The sequence below is a fragment of the Pinus tabuliformis genome, chromosome 8, assembly GCF_031772625.1.
Source record: "Pinus tabuliformis cultivar Carrire ecotype Pingquan chromosome 8, CPIR1, whole genome shotgun sequence".
Lineage (NCBI taxonomy): Eukaryota > Viridiplantae > Streptophyta > Pinopsida > Pinales > Pinaceae > Pinus > Pinus tabuliformis.
In genome coordinates this window covers 491,304,193-491,320,486 of record NC_142294.1, presented here as the reverse complement: position 1 = coordinate 491,320,486, position 16,294 = coordinate 491,304,193, and the positions used below count along the sequence as shown (strand labels likewise).

Here is a 16,294-nt window from a genome sequence, read left to right as displayed (position 1 = left end):
ACAAACAGTGATTGTGATGAGTTCTTGAGATTGATCATTCTTTCCACCATTGTGTACCTAGAAGGAAAGCCCGTGACCTTTAGGTTGACTTGTTTTCTTTCTCCTAGGACTTCCCTTTACCTCAAATGGAGATCATATTTTCCCGCCTCCCACCCACTTCATCTGCCATGTGACTATGTCCACATTCGACTTGGGAGTTGTTGCATGAGTAATCATACTGACAAGCATATGTATATTGATGTGATGATATGTTGGTTGCACTGGCATTATGATTACACTTAGTATCAGCCTTACTATATGCATGTTAGAGTAGGATGCATTACATGTTGATTTCTGCATTAGAACTAACATCATATGATATTTCTCATGGTAGATAGATGCATATTTTCATATTTTATTTTATGTTGATTTTATGGCCTAACATATAGCATGTGCGATCATGAGACATTATGAAAGCATGTTGCCCCGTGTTTTTCCATCTATTATATGTGCAAGTGACAGGTCTACGATAACCAAGAGATTGTTGGAGTTCTCGTGACCTCCCGTTCGAGTAGCTTCGCCCACTTCAAGAGAGATCACGTCCCAGTTGGAGCCAGATGTTACCCACCATTTTGTGGGTAATATCCCTAGGAGAAATTTGTTTTCTCCAAGATGGTCCTCAGCTGGCAGCCACGAGTCCCTTACAACCACTAGCTAACTCATTGTGCCATTTCTTCGCTACTCGAGCCAACCATGTGGTCCCTCGCCCATCTTCCATGATCGTATGTTTGAAGGTGGGCCTCCCAAACCTAAAGGTATGCCTTGTCATTTGGTAATTAAGTATTGCAGTTTGCTTATCATGGACACTTTTGGGCATGAATTAATGGGGTGATTCAGCGGAAAGAATGGGCTAGGTCTGTGCTCTTGTGCCCTAGACCCCTTTTGGGTATTAACCTTGGATTCTAGTCCCGTGGGATCTTTTTTACTAACCATTTGGCTCTAGGGATGGAATTTCATGGGAAACCTCGATTTTGGTTGTGTGGTCCCTCTCACTTATCCACTTATATTACCCTCTTTTCATTCATTATTACCCTATTCATCATTTCTCCCACCTGGGTCCACATTCCTCCACTGGGTCCGCATAGGGTTAGCAAGCCCGTTCCCTTTGCCCACACCTTGGTTCATGGCTTAGAATGAAGCCCGAAGGTTGATGCAGCTAAAAAGAAAGATAAAAGCATGCATGATCACATTCCACAGGAAAATGTACAACAAAATGCAAAAGATGGTTGGGAAAAACACATTTAGCACGTGGCCAAAAGCCAATACATGAGCTCTACCCCATATACATGGCAACCACCCTAGTTCCTACAGGTTCTATGAACCTCCATCATATAGGAACCCATGATTGTCCCAACCCTTGGTAGGCAATGAATTGTCCCACCTTAAAGGGGGGTATTCATTGCTATATCTTATACATCATGCTTGTACCCCTTAAGCCTCGAGCAGTTAATCAAAGAAAATCATAAAAAGGCAAAAGGCATATAAAGAAGGGTGAAAAAATCAAGGTCGAGCACCTCAGGTACCATGATTGCTCCCTCCTATACATTATAAACCCAATTGTGGGCTTCCCTCTTATTAGCTACCCCTGTACCCCAGCATGTGACCGAGGGTCGCCCCTTCTCATCCCCTACTTCATTCACCTATCTGTCACATGCCACCACCTTTTGAAGGGTGTACCTTGACTATATTATCCCCTTAGAAGTAGAAGCCACCTAATAGGATTATTGGTTAACCCCATTTAGAGTTTAGGAGATACTGGCACATCCTGAAGCCCGTATGGAAGGGCAGGCCATTGTGAAGTCCCCACCTGTGGTCCATGATCAGTAAGCTCATTTACTTGATTTCTCTAATGACTTGTTATACTCGAAGGCTAGGGGATGCATTGGACCTTATGCAGCGTTGCATATGGTCTCCATTTTGGGTTTGGTCTCCCTATACGGGGTCCTAATCCTCCAAAGGACTACATTGGCACATGTAGGGTGTGCGTTGAGAGCAATGGGCCTCCACAGCAGCAGACAACACTCCATGGATCCCCACAGCCATTTAGATATTGCTCGTGGTTCACTTATTGGGCGAGGAAGATGAACCTGATCCATCATGCCCAACTAGCCCCAATTTTACACCACACACTTGGCAGATGATCCAGGCCTTGCACAATCATGTGGCACCACCTACATCATCATCGTAGCCCTTACAGGAGACCTACATGCATCTTCGATTTGTTTGGAGACCCATGAGGACACTTGTGTAGTCCCACATGTCATTTGGAGCACCACAGTTATTACAAGGGGTCGACCCCTTGTTCACTACTTTTGAGGGTCATATTCTTCATTGTGGCACCCATGTACCTCATTAAGCCTCTTAGAGGGCCCTACAACATGTATAGATTATTACTTGACCTCTTGAGAGGTTTACCTTTTCATTTATGAGCTAGTTTGGTGGGCTTGTTACCAAAAGTTGAATTATTAAAACATTATTTTATTTTTGGGGCTTATGTAGGCCAAGGAGGCTAATTTGAACTCCTAATTTGTGTATAAATACAAGTGAGATGAGCTCATTTGTTCATCATCATTTTGGTTTGGATCTCTTATCTCTCTTGAGATTTTCGCACTTTTTCTATGGATGAATTGGAGCTTTATGGATGAGTTTTGATGTGTGGCTATTGGTCTATCTTCTCTTGGAACTTCTTTATTATCAATTATGAATGGTTGGATATACTCTATTACATGCATGTGTATACTTTTGATGTTATTCTTGTTTACTTTTGTCATATATGTTGGACTGGGATTTTTGATGTTCTAAGGCTAATTGTTGCATGCATTTATTGCTTAATATTGTGGAATTTGTCTCTATTATAGCATTCCTTCAATGTATGGGCTATGTAATGTGAGTGAAATTTCCTAGGGGTAAAATTTGACCTTGACAAGCCATTCCTCTTACACATCGAAGTATAAAAGTTGCAAGGTTGCTTCCTCTTGACCTGGAAGGAAAACGAAGTGATCTTGAGGCCTCCTTGATTGGGAACCAAGAAATCCTACTCTTACTCAACATAGACTCCATTCTCGCAAAGATTAAGGCATTGATCTACCAAGGGTGGTCACTAAAATTCATATCCTTCTAGACTAGCCATATTAGGGTACCTAGGGCATCCATTTCCTGACAAGCTAGCCATCAAACAAACTCGATCTCCTAGGGTCTCATACACTGGACTTTCCTCCAGCTCTCCTACAATTTTGAAGTCATTCCGACAGTGAAGTTGGGATAAAAGTCAAGCCCTAGCTCCGAGATCAAAACTCGGCCTGCCATCCCCAAGGCTAGTGCCTCATAGGGTCAAGACAACATCTTCAAGTGAAATTATTTCCTTGACCCTTTCCCTACCTTGTCTAGGGTAAGAATATCATTGGTTGCTTCATACTTTCCTCATACCCTAGACCAGGTGCACTTGGCCCTATGTGGTCCTACTCCTCTTAATGCTTATTCTTCAAGAAACATCCAGGATACTGTTGGAATTTCTAAGCCTATCTATTAGAAATCCTTCCTGTACTTTCTGATTTATTTCTTCCTACTTGTTCTGTTAATTAACAGGTTATTTACCATGCAAATACTGAAAATTAATACAAGTACAGTCTCAACACATACAAATCATCAACTAAAGGAAAAACAAGCACACAAATGACACCGTTATTTTTGGACTCATGTCCCCGGAAAAGCCCAATGCGGGAAAACCGGTGCAACTATCTGAGGGTTTTATTATTAAGCAGTCTCAGAATACAATCTGGGTGCTAGAAATGGCTCACCCAACAGAGAATGCCCTCAGCAGTAGTACCTCTCAGTCGGAGATAGATATCAACCCCACTCTACCCCACGAAATCTCCCAGTGTCAGCCTCTAGGGTCTGCGCCAGCCTCTCTGGCCCAGCGTCAACCTCTCGGGGCTCCTGCACTCATTCTCCCGATACTAACTCTGCCTCTCTGCTATGTATTCATTGCCCCTCAGTTGCAACTCAGATCACTTCACTCAATTTCCTCAACAAACCCTGCCCTAGAAAATCGAGTTCTTGATCAACTCGGTGTGTTCTCCAAGTGACCCTCAAGCCTCCTCTTATACTTTTCTCGTTGACAATTCAACGGTCGAGATTAAGTCCCTAATCAACGGCTAAAATTAGATCTGGCTTGATCCATGACTTTTGGACCATCCTAACTCAATTTTATATTAATTCACATTAATATTTTATTTTTCCCTAAGTTTAGACTTAGGGACTCCATTAAAAATATTAATTATTTTAATATCTTCCAAACTGGTTAGATTCTGCCAAAACCATTTCTGGGTATTAGAGATCTCATGTGCTTTAGCCTCTCCACCAATTTTCGTGGCTAGAGTATATCTAATGCTACCCCAAATCAACAGATACCAATTCTAACAAGCATTTAGGGATTGGGGAACCATTTCACAAGCCTATTCCCATAAACCTAATCCTCAAAATCCTCTCATCCTTTCCCTAGAATACATAATACCTTGCTTAGTGAACAAACAAGCTCTATCTTTCAAACTTTTATGGGAAAGGGTTTGTTTCGGTCACTCATATCCATTGACTTATCATTCATTAGTGGCTCCATACATATTGGGTCTCCTCCCATCGGTGAAAGTCCGTAAATAGAAGGGAGCTTTAGCTGAGGTGACAATGGGCTAAGTCTCCATTTGTTGCCCTTGGCCTAGCATTTTCCCTTTAGGGATCCCCTTAGGTCCCCTGCTAGTTTGAGTGGTAACAAGTACTACTCCAATGATGGAGATGAGAGAATGCATCTTTCAAATATTACTCTAAGTCCACAGAACTTCTTCAACACATCATATAACAACTACAAAGATAACACTATATTAGACACATATTTCATCAATAATGTAGAGGAAATGTGTAGGAGGCTTTGTTGAAATTTTGATGTTCTATGTTGTAACAATCACTTATTACAAAACTTCTTTATGTTGCAATATTAGATAAGCTAATCTAGACAAAACATAAATCAAATGCACAATAGAAGACAACCAAGAACAAAATGAGACAATGAATTTAGGTCCAATGACCAGGGCAAAACCCACAAGGGGAAAACCAAACCAGATTCTTCTTCTATTAGAAATCATTTGTTCAACAGAGATACAAAGTACAATGAAAGACCAAGAGAATGAGTAAGTTCACCAAATCTGAACAAGTTGTAGCATGAAAATCACTGGTAGCAGCAACAGATGCACACACTGAATCAACCTTCCCTTCAACTAAATCAACACTGAAACACTGAAGCACTAAATCAACCTTGGCTCACCAAGTTCTACTCTTACTCTCCAAGTCTCTCTCTCACAATATTCTTCAACTCTCTCTAACTCTATCTCAAGTTCGAATTCTTCTTTCACAATGCACAAGTAGTGAGGAGAGAGAATGAGGCACATATATATAGGAGGAGCAACGGATCCATGCCATAAAGGAGGAGTAACTCGCATGCCAAGAGGGACAGTAACATATGCCCATTTAGGAAATGTAGTTCATGCCATTAAAGAGGTACACATGCCTTTGTAGCTTATGCTTTTAAGAAAGTGTAACATATGCATTAAAGAGTGCGTAAGAGGAATCTTTTATGACATACTTTTATTGAGTGTAAGAGAGTGTAACATGCCATGTCAACAATGAGAGTGTAAGAGGAATACGCCATGCCAATAATGAGAGTGTAATAGAACATTATTGAAAGCCATGATTGAGAGACTTGAATTTCTTTTTTATAATAACATAATAGTATCATAAGAATAATAATATTAATGATAATGTTGATGATTAAGTTGAAATTGAACTATTAGGATTGACTGATGATCAAAAGGGATTTTCCATTAACAATACTTGATTACCAATTGATGCAAGGTGATTTACTCTTTTTAGAAAGTCATACTTGAGACTTTATATTTTTAGACATGTTATTTTTAGAAATCCTATTTTTAGAATTTCTATTTTTAGAAATTCATCCTTGAGCTGCCAATTTTCAACATGCTTATTCTCTACACATCATGTACAATGCTTTATCTCACAGTGCTCATTGAAATTAGAACATATCTAGCCATTTCATTTAACACGCCTCACATACATCATGGAGATGATCCCTATGAATGGATATTGCCCCAACGGAGACAAATTAAGCCATGATTTGCATGGCAAGAGGAGCATGAAGAGTACAATCACTAAATGATATAAATTGAAAATTCATATAGTTTGGAATGTCAAACAAGAACAGCCCCTCTCGGGCTGAGACTGGAAGGGTGTTAAATTTGGCAACTAGGGCCAAACTCCACCTTGGATGGCTCATATGATGAAGATGATATTTTTGTTGGATTCCTCTTTCTGAGAGTTGTAGGATTGATCTAAAGATCATCTCATTCTGACATGTATAAATGGAATTATGAATTTATTTCTTCTATGGACAAATTGTCAAGATCGGCCAGCAAACTTATGTAGGCTTAGAAGCCCAAAAGTCATGTCTTTTCATCCTCAACGTTGCATATAAATAGCACGAGCATCTACCTCATCTGGACACTCATCATCAATCACATATCTCTCTCTCTCCTCATGGGTCGTACGTATTTCTGCGTAGCTTCTCTCCTCCACATGTGCGAAGGGTTGACTGTACTTTTCTGTTTTCTATGTTGACCAAGTTGCAGCAAGTTTGACCAGGTAGCAGTTGACCTTGTTTGACTACATTTTTCTTGGGAGATATTTTGTTTGGGCAGGTTGCATTTCTTGGCACAGATTTCAAGGTTTTCTGGGTTGTTTGACCAATGTTGACCGTAGGTTTGACTCTATGTTGACCGAGTTTGACCGACTTTTTCTAGACTGTTTTGGGCTAATTCGGACTGTTCTGAAGGTCGAATTGACTGGGTTTGACCGAGCTGATTTTGAAAAATAATTATGCTAAGTTGACCAGCGTTGACTTTCTGGTTAGGGCATCCTGTTGACTGCAGTTTGACTGGACATATTTGACTGTGTTTGGGCAAGTGAATTTTGTATATTGTACTCTCTCTCTCTGTTGAACTTTTGAAGAATAATAAGAAGACTTGATCAAAGGGTTTCCCCACATTGGGGTTTTTCCCTGGCATCCGCCAAATATTGTGTCCTTTTGTCTTGGTTTGTCTTCTGCTTTTTATTTATGTTCTATCTGCATTTACTATCATGTTAATGTGATTGCTATACTGGAAATTGATATTGGGCTAATAAGAAAATTGAAGTAAATTGCTCTTAAGCATAGAAGATACCATCATTATCTAAAATTAACATGGTATCAAAGCTGAGATGAAGACAAAGCCCAAGCAAGAGTGAAAAGAGCAATCACTGAGATTGATTGGACAAGGACAAGATTCAATGGCCTCCGCATCTTACTTCAAACCTGATGATAAGCTCAATGATAAGTTTGATTATCATGCATGGAAGATGTCTCTTGATTTGACTTTGGAAGAGCAGGATGTTATGGACTATGTGCAGTGAAACATCACTGGACCTCCTTCAAATGCACCGACTGCCACTAAGACAAAGTATAAGAAAGGTGAATCAAAGCAAAGAATATTATCAGGGATTCTATTAACAAGCATTTGGTTGTATACATCTCTGATTTGAACACATCTAAGGAGATGTATGACAGGTTGGTTGGCAGGTTCAAGGTTAGCAATGCAAACCAAGTCCTCTTTCTCAAAAACAAGTTGAAGGACATAAAGAAGGGAAGAGGTGAAGATATCCAATCCTACTTCATGAGGATTATCGAGATCAAAAATGATATTCTTTCAATTGGAGAAGTTATTGTTGATGGGGAGTTCACTCTTATTGCCCTTGGAGGTCTCCCTCGTGAATGGCATGTGTTCAACACCATTATCCTCAACAATGACAAGATTCCAGGTTTTGATGAATTGTTGACTAGATGTATTCAAGAAGAAACGAGGACGATGGAGAGAGACATGCCTTCAAATAGGAATGAACCTATTGCATTCTCCACTCATGCTAAAAAGAAGAACAATGCAGGTTCAAAGAAGCAATGTCAAGGAAAAGCGGGATTCAAAGATGGAAGGAAGGGAAGATGCTTCATTTGTAATAGGTTTGGCCACTATGCTAGGGAGTGTCCTAATAGAAGGGATACACTTCGGGATGATGACAACAACAACCACAACAATTTCAAGGGCAACAACAATCAAAGGAATGGCAGATTTAACAACAAAGGAAAAAAGGAATGCTCCCGCTACTCAACGTGGAAATGGTCGACCTCCCAAAAGATCAAGAAACTCTACATATGACGAATCTAATGTTGTAGATGACAAGCAAAAAGAATTTTATCATATACTTTCCCTCTCTACTGCCTCTCCTCGGGATACCTTCGAAAATTGGTTGATTGATAGTGGTGCCTTAAGGCACTTTACTAGGTATAAGGAAGCTCTTTCAAATCTGATAGAAAAGGATACAAATTTGGAAATAATTCTTGGAGACAATGCCACCTATCTCGTGAAAGGAGTTGGGAATGTTACTCTTCAATTGAATCAAGGTAACACCATTATCTACAAGAAGTATTATATGTACCTGATCAAAGAAGAACCTGGTATCTATTTCAGCGATGGAAGACAAAGGATTCAAGGTGGCATTCATTGATGGAAAGGTACGTGTTTGGAACAGGAATTTCAAAAAAGCATTTACTCTTAGATTCAGAGTTGATAGCCTATATCAAGTTGGAGGAAGCCCATTGGGAGATATGTCTTGCGACACATCACTTCAATCCGAATTATGGCACCGAAGGTTTTCTCATCTACATTATAAGGCTCTACCCGATGTGAGGAAGACGGTAACAAGTATGCCCGAATTTAAAATAGAACATGAAGGTGTTTGTCAGGGATGTGCCAAAGGAAAACATACAAGGGGACCATTCCCCTCAAGCAATAGCAAGACTACCGACATTTTGCAAATGGTTCATTCTGATCTATCTGGTATGTTGCCTGTGACATCTTTGGGAGGATATTTATACTATGCTATCTTTGTGGATGGATTCTCTCACAAAACTTGGATTTATTTCTTGAAGAGGAAGGACGAAGTGTTCATATGGTTCTGTTCTTTCAAAGCCTTGGTTGAAAATCAAACAAGGAAAAAGATCAAAATATTGAGGACCGATAATGGAACCAAATATGAGTCAAATGAGTTCAATGACTATTGTCGAGAAGTTGGCACCAAGAGGGAGACTACTACTGCATATACTCCTGAGCAAAATGGTGTTGCTGAAAGGAAGAATCGTTCTATTATAGAGCCACTCGTGCCATGCTTCATGATCAAAGTCTTTCGAAGTTTCTATGGGCCGACGCTGCCAACACTGTTGTGTATGTTCAAAATAGATGCCCTCATCAAGCATTGGACTCCAAAACTCCCGAAGAAGTTTTCACCGGTAAGAAACCTGATGTTTCTCACTTTAGAATTTTTGGTAGCCTTGTGTATTTTCATGTGCCGAAAGAAAAGAGAAGAAAATTGGATGCATTTGGGAAGAAAGGAACATTTGTGGGCTACAATGAAACTTCTAAGGCATATAGAATCTATGTTTCTGGTCAAAGAGAAGTGGAGATAAGTCATGATGTCACCTTCGATGAAGATGTTGCCCTTGGGAAGATTAGTAACCTTCCTATTCCAAGGAAGGACAAAGAAGCAAATACAGGAAAGCAAGGAGAACCGCAGGATGAGTCGATGCCCGATGTTGAAGGACCAATGGATCCCATTGATCCACATCCTCATGAGCCCTCATCCTCAAAAAGGAGACCCTCATGACTTAGGGAAAATCTCAAATATGTCGAGAATCATATTGCGCCAAGGGGAACTTTTCGTGAAAGTAAGAAGCCAAATAGGTACCAAGGGTACTTAGCTGCCATGAGCACCATTGTTCAATCTAATCCTTGCACATTCAAAGAAGTTGTGAAGCACCAAGTTTGGAAGGATGCTATGAACGAAGAGTATGAGTCAATTATGAAGAATGATGTCTGCAATGTGGTCCCTAGACCCAAGGACAAATCCGTTGTCACCTCAAAATAGCTCTACAAGATCAAGCATGGAGTTGATGGAAGTGTTGAAAAGTTCAAGGCCAGGTTTGTTGCTCGAGGCTTCTCTCAAAAGGAAGGTGTGGACTATGATGAGATATTTGCATCAGTTGCCCGATATACCACCATCCATTCGATTATAGCCCTTGTTGCCTCGCAAGGATGGAACCTACACCAGATGGATGTCAAAATCGCCTTCTTGTGTGGTTCAATTAAGGAGGAAGCCTATGTAGAACAACCTGAGGGGTTCAAATTTCAAGATCGTAAGACACATGCATGCAGGTTGAAGGAAGCACTCTATGGGTTGAAGCAAGCTCCCTAGGCTTGGTATGAGATGATTGACAACTATCTGATGAAGTTGGGTTTTACAAGAAGTGAAGTTGATCTGAACCTTTACTTTAAGGCTGAGAATGATAGACCTCTCATCTTAGTACTTTATGTGGATGATCTCTTTTTGACAGGTGCAGACCCTCTTATTCATCAATGTAAGAGGGAGTTGGCTCCCAAGTTAGAGATGAAGGACATAGGACTAATGCATTATTTCCTAGGATTGGAGGTCTGACAAAAGCTAGAGCGATTCTCCTTTCTCAAGGAAAATACATTATGAAGTTACTTGAAAGATTTGGGATGGTGGATTGTAAGTCTGTGACTACTCTGATGGAACTTAACTTTAAGAAATTATGCAAAAGTGTTGTTGGGCCCGATTTGGGAAATCCTTTTGAGTATCGTCAACTCGTGGGGGCCCTGATGTTCTTGGTGAACTCTCGTCCGGACATATGCTTTGCAGTGAATACATTGAGTCAGTTTATGGTCGAGCCTCATCACATACATTGGATTGCTGCCAAGAATCTTCTGAGATATCTTTGGGGCACAATCACCTATGGACTGAGATACACTACCGGGAATGTGAGGCTCCATGGTTATTCTGATGCTGACTAGGCTGGCAGTGTGGTGGATCGTAAGAGCACATCAGGATGTTGCTTCTCTCTAGGTTCTGCTTCGATATCCTAGATGAGCAGGAAGCAGAAATCAGTTGTTTTGAGCACAGCCGAGGCTGAATATATTATTGCTAATATGGCATCCTGTGAAGTTGTTTGGTTGAGGAAGCTCTTTAGTGAGTTGTTTGGACATGTGCTAGATACTACCGTGATCTTGTACGACAACCAAAGTGGGGTTCGTCTTTCTGATAATCTTGTGTTTCATGACTGCTCCAAGCATATTGATATCAGGTACCACATTATCTGGGATATGGTACAACGGGGAGCAATAAGGCTCTGTCACATTGGGACTGATGATCAGGTCGCAGATATTCTTATGAAGCCCTTGGGAAGGTCAAATTCTTAACCTTTCATGACCGACTTGGAGTCGTGGAGAGACCCTCTTATGAGGGTCCCATTTGAGTTGGCTATTGAGCTCTAAGAGCTCCAGGGGGCTTGGGGTACTTCTTGGAGCGATGAGCGACCATAGGGTGAGTGGTTCACCTTCCCCTAGTGGTGTGTTGTGTACAGGGTGAGTGGTTCACCTTCCCCTAGATACCCCATGATGGTTGAGATATGCATAGGATGAGTGGTTCACCTTCTCCTATGGCATATGAGCAGGATGAGTGGTTCACATTTTCCTGTCGATACATCCTACCCATGCAATCCGGGACTCATGGGAAGTACCTCTCATCTGACCAATGAGTTGGGAAATGAGAATAGGGACCATAGTACTATCGTTGCACGCATCGTGTACTACCATACTCCCTATGCTAGGATGTTTGATATTGATCTAGGATCAATGGAGACTGACTTCGGGTTAGTGGAGAGTGGTATGATACACTCTTGATCATTGGAGACTGACTTCGGGTCAATGGAGAGTGGTATGACACACTCTCGATCATTTCTTCTTCATTATTTCTTCATGGTTCAACAGAGCAGAGCAGAGTATAACAGGGATGTCAGAGATGGTACAGATTGACAGATGATTTGGCAGGTGGAGTTCTCCCTAGTTGAGAGGGAGTGTTAAATTTGGCAACTAGGGCCAAACTCCACCTTGGACAGCTCATATGATGGAGATGATATTTTTGTTGGATTCCTCTTTCCGAGAGGTGTAGGATTGATCTAAAGATCATCTCATTCTGACATGTATAAATGGAATTATGAATTTATTTCTTCTATGGACAAATTGTCAAGGTCGGCCAGCAAACTTATGTAGGCTCAGAAGCCCAAAAGTCATGTCTTTTCATCCTCAACGTTGCATATAAATAGAAGGAGCATCTACCTCATTTGGACACTCATCATCACTCACATATCTCTCTCTCTCCTCATCTGATTGGGTCGTACGAATTTCTGGGCAACTTCTCTCCTCCACATGTGCGAAGGGCTGACTGTACTTTTCTATTTTTTGCGTTGACCAAGTTGCAACAAGTTTGACCAGCGTTGACCAGGCAGCAGTTGACCTTGTTTGACTGTGTTTTTCTTGGGAGAAATTTTGTTTGGGTAGGCCGCATTTCTTGGCACAAATTTCGAGGTTTTCTGGGTTGTTTGACCAGCATTGACTGCAGGGAATTTGACCACAAGTTTGACTCTGTGTTGACCGAGTTTGACCAACTTTTTCTGGACTGTTTTGGGCTAATTCGGACTATTCTTGAAGGCCGAATTGACTAGGTTTGACCGAGCTGATTTGGAGGAGTAATTCTGCTAAGTTGACCAGCGTTGACTTTCTGGTTAGGGCATCCTGTTGACTGCAGTTTGACTGGACAGATTTGACTGTGTTTGGGCAAGTGAATTTTGTATATTGTACTCTCTCTCTCTACTAAACTCTTGAAGAATAATAAGAAGACTTGATCAAAGGGTTTCCCCACATTGGGGCTTTTCCCTAGCATCCGCCAATATTGTGTCCTCTTGTCTTCTGCTTTTTGTTTATGTTCTATCTGCGTTTACTATCATGTTAATGTGATTGCTAAACTGGAAATTGATATTGGGCTAATAAGAAAAATTGAAGTAAATTGCTCTTAAGCATAGAACATACCATCGTTATCTAAAATTAACAAAGGGAAATCGAATGGTAGAGTCAAGCATTTGAATTCACGACTCCTAGCCAAAATACACATAAACCATTCAAATTTTACAAGATCTCCTTCCCATAATCATCAATCAACGTCGACCTAATAATTTGATTAATTTGAAGGGTTTCGCAGTAGATGAAGATCAGATTTGTCCATTTCCATCACAAAAGATGAATTTAGATAAGTTTATGAAGATGGCTAGTGTAGTTTGTACTAGTGGAAAGGGTATAGTACACAAAAAGAAGAAAGCAATTCATAGAGCCACAACAACAAATGACAAAAGACTCCAAAGTACCTTGAAAAGGTTAGGATTGAATACTATTCCTACTATTGAAGAGGTACATAGTTTCAAGGATGAGATGGTCATTCATTTTGTAAACCCAAAAGTTCAAGCCTCTATTTCTGCCAATACAAAGAGCTCAATCTCTATATGGCTCCTCGCCCAGCCAAACCCACTATAGCAGACCCTAGGAGATGCTAAGATGAAGCAGACAACACCATAGGCTGAGGCAGCGCTACTTGTTATTGTTGAAGCTGAACAGTCGTGGACATTGAGGACAAGCATTAGGGTTCCAAAGCTGATATGGATGGCAGAGGGGATATTTCTGAGGGCTACCAGCAGGCAAGGATGGCAGGGATCTGGCAGAGTGACATGCAGAAAAGGAGTTAAAAAAAACAAGCCAGAACTCCTAAACTTGGAACCTATGACCTGTGCTCTAATACCTATTACCATGACAGGCCAGGAAGGTAACTCCCAATTTTGTGATTTGCATTAATGTGAGCAACATTATTTACATGGAGATGGGTCACTTTTGAGATTCAGATACCAAGGTCTCTTCCCATTCTAACTATTCAAATTTCTCTACTTACATATTTTTACTTTTTCGCCCAATCCCTAAGGATTAGGTGTCTAACAAATACAAAGTTACTGTATTTGGAGGGTATGTTGTTTAATAAACTAACCTTGGCTCCATCTTCTTCTACTTTGACCCTTGAGCCCTGCTTCTGTACGTTTTTCTATTAATGCCTGGACAGCATTAACATGTATGGGCATAGAACCACTGTTTGTTTTATGTCTTGAGAGCATTAAAATTAATGCAAAAAAAATCTTTCACTAACAGAAAATTTGCATTATGACATTTTGTTCCAAATAATCTTATCAATTGCTCCCACACTTCCTTGGAGAATTTTGTCAAATCAATATAGTGGAGCTGAGTATTGAACATAGCTAAACCAATATTGCCTTTTGCTTTCTGATCTCTAAATGTTCACTCCACTAATTTCTCATAACCTATGGTTTTGTTTATATGCTGCTAACAATGCTCCATACATTAATGTTCAATTTTCCAGTTGAAATGTTCTAACATCGGATGTCCCTCCAATTTTCAAAGAATTGTTTTTTTGCTAACATAACAGTAATTCGAAATACACTGCATGTTTCTACCTGGGAAAAATGATCTTTAAAAGATAAACGCAACACATCTTTAACGATTGATCATTTTCACCTCACAAAATCACACACGGCCCGTCTAAACAAAATAAAGCTTTATCGTCTGGGTAAAATAATCTTCTGAAAACAATTTTCAGCCAAAAATAAATAAATAATAAAAGTACCTTACTGTGACCAGGACTTTTCTGGGCACGAATTTCTTTATTTTTACCCGCGGAGCAGCTCTCTAGTGGATCTTCTGTAGATTGAATATTCTACCAGATTAAGGTTCTGTTTTTCTCTGCGTCTAGGGTTATCCTGCTTCAGAAGGATATGAGTCGCGCATCTCTGCTACGTCATTTTCCTTCTCGATCTATTCTCCTAAGCGCCATTGTCGTCGACGCTCTTGGTAATCGAATAACATCAGTAAAATGTGTGACAGGTTCTACTTCTCACTAGTGTGAGTCACCGGTTTGACGACGGGATTTTTCCCGTTTCTTACGTCACTTATGAATACATCCGACTTATAAAAAAATTATTTGCCAAACTTGATAAATAACACGTTTAGCGAACTTGAGAGGAACACCCAACTTTATTTGAATTTTGGAAATAAAATGAAATGATATTTTTAATTTGAATTTTGGAAATAAAATGAAATGATATTTTTAATGTCCACGAGATTAAAAATAATTAATTAAAAATAGTTTATAGGATTATTAATTTTATGTTTTTTGGTTTTTAGGTCTTTCAAGGTCATTTTTTGACTAATTATTAATTAACTTATAGTTTTTAATTATTAGGTCTCGTACCATTTACCTTAATTTATTTATTTTTACGAATTAAAATATTATAATAATTTTGACCCCTGTCCTTAAGTCAAACTAGCCGTTGGAGATGTTAGCTGTTGGAGGCTCCGCTCAGACTATTTAGCATGATGAGCTAGATCTGTTTCTTCAACTTGTCCTGACGATGAACCACACTAGTTGGTTCGAAACGCGTCGACAAATGAGATTCCATGTGATTTTCGTCGAAATCTTTCTCTAACTTGATATGGATCACAGAGGCCTAAACTCTATTAATTAAAAATAGTTTATGGGATTATTAATTTTATGTTTTTCGGTTTTTGTAATTCAATTTTTTTCTTGTTCAAATTGATAATGTGCTTCTCAACTTTCCAACAATCCCCTTACTGAAAAGACAATGCCAAGAAACCAATGCTAGCATATTCCTATAACTTTATCTGATGCCTTGAATTCAACACATTCCAAAATGAAATGTTTTTTTGATTCCACTGCCCCAGACGTGCAAAATGTACACACCCATTCTTCCCAAGTTTTTTTAGGCATTTTCCACCGTTCTGTTTCACACCGAAGTTGATGCGAGTTGGTTCTTAATTGAGCAATAAGAACCTTTGCCCTCCATGGAATGCTAGCTCCAATGAACTCTTTTTGTTGTAGATCACACGTAGGTTTGAATTCCTCAACATAGTACTTCTTCTTTCTACCCAACTCTTTTCCCCATACCCATTTACGAAATTTCTCCATAACAAAATCCTTTTACTCCTTGCTATTTGTGGGACAGGCATTGAGGTAGATTTTCCATTTTTGCATCCATATGTAGTTTTGTTTCATCAATGTTTTCTTTCTTTCACTCATGCCTTCATTGAATGTCGAATAACATTGAAAGACATCGAATACT

At 39.8% G+C, this 16,294-nt stretch overlaps 1 protein-coding gene across 1 annotated transcript in view; it reads right to left on the bottom strand.

Annotated features, from left to right (window-relative positions):
• LOC149236221 (mediator of RNA polymerase II transcription subunit) overlaps positions 1 to 15,098 on the bottom strand; it is a 211,063-nt gene extending 195,965 nt beyond the window's left edge. The window contains exon 1 of the mRNA XM_089372332.1: positions 14,782 to 15,098. The gene's annotated coding sequence lies outside the window, so the exon portion shown is untranslated. The remainder of the gene's footprint in view (positions 1 to 14,781) is intronic.
• Between the last annotated feature and the right edge of the window lie 1,196 nt (positions 15,099 to 16,294).